Genomic DNA, 8,750 nt, shown 5'->3' with positions numbered 1-8,750 from the left:
CTCCATAACAACAGCTAGTCTACCTGGTTGGATCCCCTGAGTTCATAACAACAGCTAGTCTACCTGGTTAGATCCCCACTCGCTGACTCCAGAACAACAGCTAGTCTACCTGGTTGGATCCCCTGACTTCATAACAACAGCTAGTCTACCTGGTTAGATCCCCACTCGCTGACTCCATAACAACAGCTAGTCTACCTGGTTGGATCCCCAGCTGACTACCTGGTTGGATCATATAACAACAGCTAGTCTACCTGGTTGGATCCCCTGACTCCATAACAACAGCTAGTCTACCTGGTTAGATCCCCTACTACCTGGTTGATCTGACTGACTCCATAACAACAGCTAGTCTACCTGGTTGGATCCCCTGACTCCATAACAACAGCTAGTCTACCTGGTTAGATCCCCACTCGCTGACTCCAGAACAACAGCTAGTCTACCTGGTTGGATCCCCTGACTCCATAACAACAGCTAGTCTACCTGGTTGGATCCCCTGACTCCATAACAACAGCTAGTCTACCTGGTTGGATCCCCTGACTCCATAACAACAGCTAGTCTACCTGGTTGGATCCCCTGACTCCATAACAACAGCTAGTCTACCTGGTTGGATCCCCTGACTCCATAACAACAGCTAGTCTACCTGGTTGGATCCCCTGACTCCATAACAACAGCTAGTCTACCTGGTTGGATCCCTGACTCCATAACAACAGCTAGTCTATCTGGTTGGATCCCCTGACTCCATAACAACAGCTAGTCTACCTGGTTGGATCCCCTGACTCCATAACAACAGCTAGTCTACCTGGTTGGATCCCCTGACTCCATAACAACAGCTAGTCTACCAGGTTGGATCCCCCATGACTCCATAACAACAGCTAGTCTACCTGGTTGATCCCTGACTCCATAACAACAGCTAGTCTACCTGGTTGGATCCCCTGACTCCATAACAACAGCTAGTCTACCTGGTTGGATCCCCTGACTCCATAACAACAGCTAGTCTACCTGGTTGGATCCCCTGACTCCATAACAACAGCTAGTCTACCTGGTTGGATCCCTGACTCCATAACAACAGCTAGTCTACCTGGTTGGATCCCCTGACTCCATAACAACAGCTAGTCTACCTGGTTAGATCCCTGACTCCATAACAACAGCTTGGTCTACCTGGTGGATCCCCTGACTCCATAACAACAGTTAGTCTAGTCTACTGGTTGGATCCCCTGACTCCATAACAACAGCCAGTCTACCTGGTTGGATCCCTGACTCCATAACAACAGCAGTCTACCTGGTTGATCCCTGACTCCATAACAACAGCTAGTCTACCTGGTTGGATCCCCTGACTCCATAACAACAGCTAGTCTACCTGGTTGGATCCCCTGACTCCATAACAACAGCTAGTCTACCTGGTTGGATCCCCTGACTCCATAACAACAGCCTAGTCTACCTGGTTGGGTTGGATCCCCTGACTCCATAACAACAGCTAGTCTACCTGGTTGATCCCCTGACTTCCATAACAACAGCTAGTCTACAATCCCCTGACTCCATAACAACAGCTAGTCTACCTGGTTGGATCCCCTGACTCCATAACAACAGCTAGTCTACCTGGTTGGATCCCCTGACTCCATAACAACAGCTAGTCTACCAGGTTGGATCCCCTGACTCCATAACAACAGCTAGTCTACCTGGTTGGATCCCCTGACTCCATAACAACAGCTAGTCTACCTGGTTGGATCCCCTGACTCCATAACAACAGCTAGTCTACCTGGTTAGATCCCCACTCGCTGACTCCATAACAACAGCTAGTCTACCTGGTTGGATCCCCTGACTCCATAACAACAGCTAGTCTACCTGGTTAGATCCCCTACTGGTTGACCCCATAACAACAGCTAGTCTACCTGGTTGGATCCCTGACTCCATAACAACAGCTAGTCTACCTGGTTGGATCCCCTGACTCCATAACAACAGCTAGTCTACCTGGTTAGATCCCCCATACTCGACTCCATAACAACAGCTAGTCTACCTGGTTGGATCCCTGACTCCATAACAACAGCTAGGTCTACCTGGTTGGATCCCCTGACTTGGATCATAACAACAGCTAGTCTACCTGGTTGGATCCCCTGACTCCATAACAACAGCTAGTCTACCTGGTTGGATCCCTGACTCCATAACAACAGCTAGTCTACCTGGTTGATCCCCAGCTGACTCCATAACAACAGCTAGTCTACCTGGTTGGATCCCCTGACTCCATAACAACAGCTAGTCTGGTTGGATCCCCACTGAGGTTGATCCTACCTGACTCCATAACAACAGCTAGTCTACCTGGTTGGATCCCCTGACTCCATAACAACAGCTAGTCTGCCTGGTTGGATCCCCTGACTCCATAACAACAGCTAGTCTACCTGGTTAGATCCCCACTCAGCTGACTCCATAACAACAGCTAGTCTACCTGGTTGGATCCCCTGACTCCATAACAACAGCTAGTCTACCTGGTTGGAGACTCCCAGCTGACCCTCATAACAACAGCTAGTCTACCTGGTTGGAACAAACAACAGCTAGTCTACCTGGTTAGATCCCCTGACTCCATAACAACAGCTAGTCTACCTGGTTAGATCCCCACTCCTGACTCCATAACAACAGCTAGTCTACCGGTTGGATCCCTGACTCCATAACAACAGCTAGTCTACCTGGTTGGATCCCCTGACTCCATAACAACAGCTAGTCTACCTGGTTGGATCCCCTGACTCCATAACAACAGCTAGTCTACCTGGTTGGATCCCCAACAGCTGACTCCATAACAACAGCTAGTCTACCTGGTTGGATCCCTGACTCCATAACAACAGCTAGTCTACCTGGTTGGATCCCTGACTCCATAACAACAGCTAGTCTACCTGGTTGGATCCCCTGACTCCATAACAACAGCTAGTCTACCTGGTTGGATCCCTGACTCCATAACAACAGCTAGTCTACCTGGTTGGATCCCCTGACACCATAACAACAGCTAGTCTACTTGGTTGGATCCCTGACTCCATAACAACAGCTAGTCTACCTGGTTGGATCCCCTGACTTCATAACAACAGCTAGTCTACCTGGTTAGATCCCCTGACTCCATAACAACAGCTAGTCTACCTGGTTGGATCCCTGACACCATAACAACAGCTAGTCTACTTGGTTGGATCCCCTGACTTCATAACAACAGCTAGTCTACCTGGTTAGATCCCCTGACTCCATAACAACAGCTAGTCTACCTGGTTGGATCCCCTGACACCATAACAACAGCTAGTCTACTTGGTTGGATCCCCTGACTCCATAACAACAGCTAGTCTACCTGGTTGGATCCCTGACTTCATAACAGCTAGTCTAGTCTACCTGGTTGGATCCCTGACTCCATAACAACAGCTAGTCTACCTGGTTGGATCCCCTGACTCCATAACAACAGCTAGTCTACCTGGTTGGATCCCCACTCCCTGACTCCATAACAACAGCTAGTCTACCTGGTTGGATCCTGGCTAGTTGGATCCCCTGACTCCATAACAACAGCTAGTCTACCTGGTTGGATCCCCTGACTCCATAACAACAGCTAGTCTACCTGGTTGGATCCCCTGACTCCATAACAACAGCTAGTCTGCCTGGTTGGATCCCCTGACTCTATAACAACAGCTAGTCTGCCTGGTTGGATCCCCTGACTCCATAACAACAGCTAGTCTACCTGGTTAGATCCCCACTCGCTGACTCCATAACAACAGCTAGTCTACCTGGTTGGATCTCCTGACTCCATAACAACAGCTAGTCTACCTGGTTAGATCCCCTGACTCCATACCAACAGCTAGTCTACCTGGTTAGATCCCCACTCGCTGACTCCATAACAACAGCTAGTCTACCTGGTTGGATCTCCTGACTCCATAACAACAGCTAGTCTACCTGGTTGGATCCCAACAGCTAGTCTACCTGGTTGGATCCCTGACCCATAACAACAGCTAGTCTACCCTTGGATCCCCTGACTCCATAACAACAGCTAGTCTACCTGGTTGGATCCCCTGACTCCATAACAACAGCTAGTCTACCTGGTTGGATCCCCTGACTCCATAACAACAGCTAGTCTACCTGGTTGGATCCCCTGACTCCATAACAACAGCTAGTCTACCTGGTTGGATCCCCTGACTCCATAACAACAGCTAGTCTACCTGGTTGGATCCCCTGACTCCATAACAACAGCTAGTCTACCTGGTTGGATCCCCTGACTCCATAACAACAGCTAGTCTACCTGGTTGGATCCCCTGACTCCATAACAACAGCTAGTCTACCTGGTTGGATCCCCTGACTCCATAACAACAGCTAGTCTACCTGGTTGGATCCCCTGACTCCATAACAACAGCTAGTCTACCTGGTTGGATCCCCTGACTCCATAACAACAGCTAGTCTACCTGGTTGGATCCCCTGACTCCATAACAACAGCTAGTCTACCTGGTTAGATCCCCTGACTCCATAACAACAGCTAGTCTGCCTGGTTGGATCCCCTGACTCCATAACAACAGCTAGTCTACCTGGTTGGATCCCCTGACTCCATAACAACAGCTAGTCTACCTGGTTGGATCCCCTGACTCCATAACAACAGCTAGTCTACCTGGTTGGATCCCCTGACTCCATAACAACAGCTAGTCTACCTGGTTGGATCCCCATTAGCTGACTCCATAACACCTGGGGTCCAAACACAACTAACTAAAATACATTAGACATCGACTTTACAGTTTACATTGAAAGACGGTAGTCGACATTATAAACATTTACCAGGTAAACATTACAGACTGTTAAAATAGCTGACAGGTATTTCTTCCTAACCCTTCGGCCTCATCAAGCAGCGCTTCCGAAAGATCAGAGTGAACACTTTGTCTGAGATTGCTGGTGTTGTGAAGAACAGCACAGTGACAGGGGTCAACATCCCACAGCTGGTTGGACTGGAGGATGGTAGGGTGCTGGTGGAAAGTTATGGCTGTCAACAACACCTGACTCCGTTCTTCAGGCCACTGCCACAGATCAAGAAGTACCAGCACTTCAGGTGAAGATCATTTTCATTGCATTGTATGAGGTTATTCTTCATATCTAAACTCGGGAGGTGAAATGATGTTATGCAAGGTTGTCATGTCTTCTCAATTGGTTTAGGTTGGATCCCTGAAGTCTAGGGTATAATCCCTGGTCACCCCAGCACAGTGACTCCCCCCAACAAGATTTAGATGCAATGTGGCTGGTGTGGTCCACTGGTTGTCATACAGCTAGGTGGTTGGATCACTCCATAACAACAGTATGCACCAATTTGTAAGTCAGCTCTGGATAAGAGCGTCTGCTAAATGACTTAAATGTCCAATGTTTAGTTATTTCCTGTTTTACAGCATTGATGCTCTGAAGCCTGGTGTTGTCGTCACCAAGGAGCGTTGGGACTCAGTCGGGACCAGGTTTCAGCTGCTGCACAACGCTGACATCCTTCCTCCCATAGATGGTCTGCCTGTACAAGCACCACCTGGACTGGACACAGCTAGACAATCTGATATTTTTGAGAAGATCAGGGAGTTTTGCTATGAAGAAGCTATGGGACAACACATGCCCTGCACCACAAGTCAAGGGCAGGACAGAAACAGGCTCTCTGAATATAGATGCCCTTGTTCATGCGTGGTTCAGACGGACCAGTTCATCATTGGGGGAGAGTTCCCAGTCATCAGCACTGTCTGCAGTGCTTCTAGTCACATGACTCTCTCCTAACACACGCCATACGTTGTTGCTACTTTTAAAAAATGTATCCTGCTGCTCAGCCACTTTACCTATACTGATTGTATACATGTAACTACCTCATCTATCACCAGTATCACTGATGTGGTTATTGATATGGTTCTACTACATACTATATAACTACCTCATCTATCACCAGTATCACTGGTATGGTTATTGATATGGTTCTACTACATACTATATAACTACCTCATCTATCACCAGTATCACTGATGTGGTTATTGATATGGTTCTACTACATACTATATAACTACCTCATCTTGTCAAGTATCACTGATGGTTTACTGGTGATATGGTTCTACTAATCATACTATATATCTTCTATCACCAGTATCACTGGTGTGGTTATTGAATCTACTACATACTTATAACTACCTCATCTATCACCAGTATCACTGGTATAGTGTATGGTTCTACCAACCAAAGGGCTGGTATAACTATCTCTATCACCAGTATCACTGGTATGGGTATTGATATGGTTCCTTCACATACTGTATATTATGTAGTTATTTCTCTACATTGACACTTGTTATTATATTATTTATATTGACACTATCTATTTCTGATATTGCTACTATGTCAGTCACCATTTGTCTGTACAGTTTCTGCCTTCTGTAGAGACCCATCCACGTTGCTAGATGTGGCTGGGGGGTATAGCATTTCTATCACATGACCCATCCACGTTGCTAGATGTGGCTGGGGGGTATAGCATTTCTATCACATGACCCATCCACGTTGCTAGATGTGGCTGGGGGGTATAGCATTTCTATCACATGACCCATCCACGTTGCTAGATGTGGCTGGGGGGTATAGCATTTCTATCACATGACCCATCCACGTTGCTAGATGTCAAAACCGGGGGGTATAGCATTTCTATCACATGACCCATCCACGTTGCTAGATGTGGCTGGGGGGGTATAGCATTTCTATCACATGACCCATCCACGTTGCTAGATGTGGCTGGGGGTATAGCATTTCTATCACATGACCCATCCACGTTGCTAGATGTGGCTGGGGGGTATAGCATTTCTATCACATGACCAATCAGTTTAGTGTCTCGATTAGCATCATCTAACATTTATACAATATTTATATCTGGACACTTTCTGTTGATCTGGAATTGTTCCTTATTGTAGGCTACTACTTTTAGTCTTAATCTTTACTACACTACTCACCACGTTTATCACATGACCTCACATGTGAATCCTTAAACAGATGGGTGGAGCTAAGGCTTAAGGGGTGTAACAATGCTGAATGGGTGACAAAGGAGAGCTCTGGGGGTATAAAACATTCAGGGCCATTTTCTCAAAAGTGGTGTTTGTAACTGACATTAGACTTACAGGTTATGTCGTTGTCTTTTGTTTGACCCATTGTTTATGTGTGGCTGGGGGTATAGCATGATAATACCCATCCACGTTGCTAGATGTTGTGGGGGATCCTTTTCTATCACATGACCCATCCAGGTTGCTAGATGTGGCTGGGGGTAGCTAAGTTTTCATGTCACATGACCATATGTATGTTAGGATGAATTGTGAATTCAGGAATAATAAGTGTGAAGTTTGATTGTCCCATCCCTTCTGATTAGCATCATCTAACATTTATACAATATTTATATCTGGACACCTGTTGATAACTGGAATTGTTCCTTATTTTAGGCTACTACTTTTAGTTAATCTTTACTAATACTCACTGTTTATCAATGACCTCAATGTGAATCCTTAAACAGATGGGTGGAGCTTTATAGTTCTCACGGAAGGTGATAATGCTGAATGGGTGGTGACAAAGGAGAGCTCTCCAGTAGGTGCACCTAAACATTCAGGGGCCATTTTCTCAATGGTGGGGTTTCAACTCTCAAAGCAGAATTACTTTCCCATTGTTCCTCAAATGCAGAGTATGATACACCATTTTGTATCTCTGTCTCTGATTTTATCAAATGAAGAAAAATAACAATTTCAAATGCTGCTACATAAGACCGAATCAATCGGTCACATTTAGTTTCAATGCCCATTACCGCACGTGTTTTTTTTTTACCGGATTGACAATTTTTTTCTCCAAGCGCAAAGACAATAATCACGATCATGTGAAGTCAATCTCCCATACCCTACCTACCTCATAGCCCTGTAGACTATAATATAACATTGATTCATATTGACTAGGCTGATCAATATGAATCAGCATCAATGTAAGGAAACCTAAAATGATCATTATTGAAAGTTGAAATTAGTATTGTAATAACTTAACAAGTTTGTGATTGTCTTACCCCATAAATCACCTCTCTCTGCGATGGCCTAACTTCTCCAAAACACTTTTCTACAAAAAATAAATAAAATACGAATTACGCTACATACCTTAGAAACATTTTTCTTCGACCGACAGTGTCCAGTTTTTCCTTTACTTCCTTATAAATGTACTTCATGTTTCAACACAGTGGGCGGGTTCAACAGGTATAGGTTTATGCGAAGACACACAAAGCACACGCGCAGACAGACACACAGGCGCACACACACTCTCCTTCCCGCTAACTTTAACCCTGCTATTGCATTTTCTAGTGGTTGAAGTATTGCAAAACAATTAGATAAGTATTATTCCCAAGGATATTGGACACGCTTTAGTTTCATAACAATGAAATTGCATTAATAACATTCCTCACCTTTTCCAGTTAGTGAGAAGAGAGAACATCCATTTCGTTTATCTTTGCATTTTAAAATAATTAAAAATAGCCGTCTATTCCCAAGGCTTTTATTTATTTAGTTTCCATGATAATTGCATAATAAATTCAACCTTTTCCGTGATGTTTTCATTCTCATATCATATTATGGCCTCCCATCTCTTAAATAGATCACTACGGTATTATTATGGCCTACCAGTGGTCACTGTGATGTTTTCTTCTCACAGGGGTGGTCATATTATGGCCCACTGTGATGTTTTCATTCTCACGGCAAACTGTATCATTTCATGGCTGAATGGACGCATATTATGGC

At 45.3% G+C, this 8,750-nt stretch overlaps 1 long non-coding RNA gene across 3 annotated transcripts; it reads right to left on the bottom strand.

Annotated features, from left to right (window-relative positions):
• Positions 1–330: 330 nt before the first annotated feature.
• Positions 331–5,092, bottom strand: LOC127926140 (uncharacterized). Of its 3 annotated transcripts, none has more exons than XR_008123469.1 (5): positions 4,013–5,092; positions 3,197–3,316; positions 1,674–1,839; positions 957–1,036; positions 331–677 (listed from the first exon to the last, which is right to left on the bottom strand). It is a non-coding gene; the product is annotated as an uncharacterized LOC127926140 (long non-coding RNA). The 3 variants fall into 3 exon arrangements; XR_008123471.1 differs by having other exon boundaries at positions 1,674–1,753; XR_008123470.1 differs by lacking the exons at positions 957–1,036; positions 1,674–1,839.
• Between the last annotated feature and the right edge of the window lie 3,658 nt (positions 5,093–8,750).

The sequence above is a fragment of the Oncorhynchus keta genome, unplaced genomic scaffold (assembly GCF_023373465.1).
Source record: "Oncorhynchus keta strain PuntledgeMale-10-30-2019 unplaced genomic scaffold, Oket_V2 Un_contig_6966_pilon_pilon, whole genome shotgun sequence".
Classification (NCBI taxonomy): domain Eukaryota; kingdom Metazoa; phylum Chordata; class Actinopteri; order Salmoniformes; family Salmonidae; genus Oncorhynchus; species Oncorhynchus keta.
The sequence above is the reverse complement of the archived record's forward strand: the minus strand, read 5'-3'. Positions and strand labels throughout refer to the sequence as shown.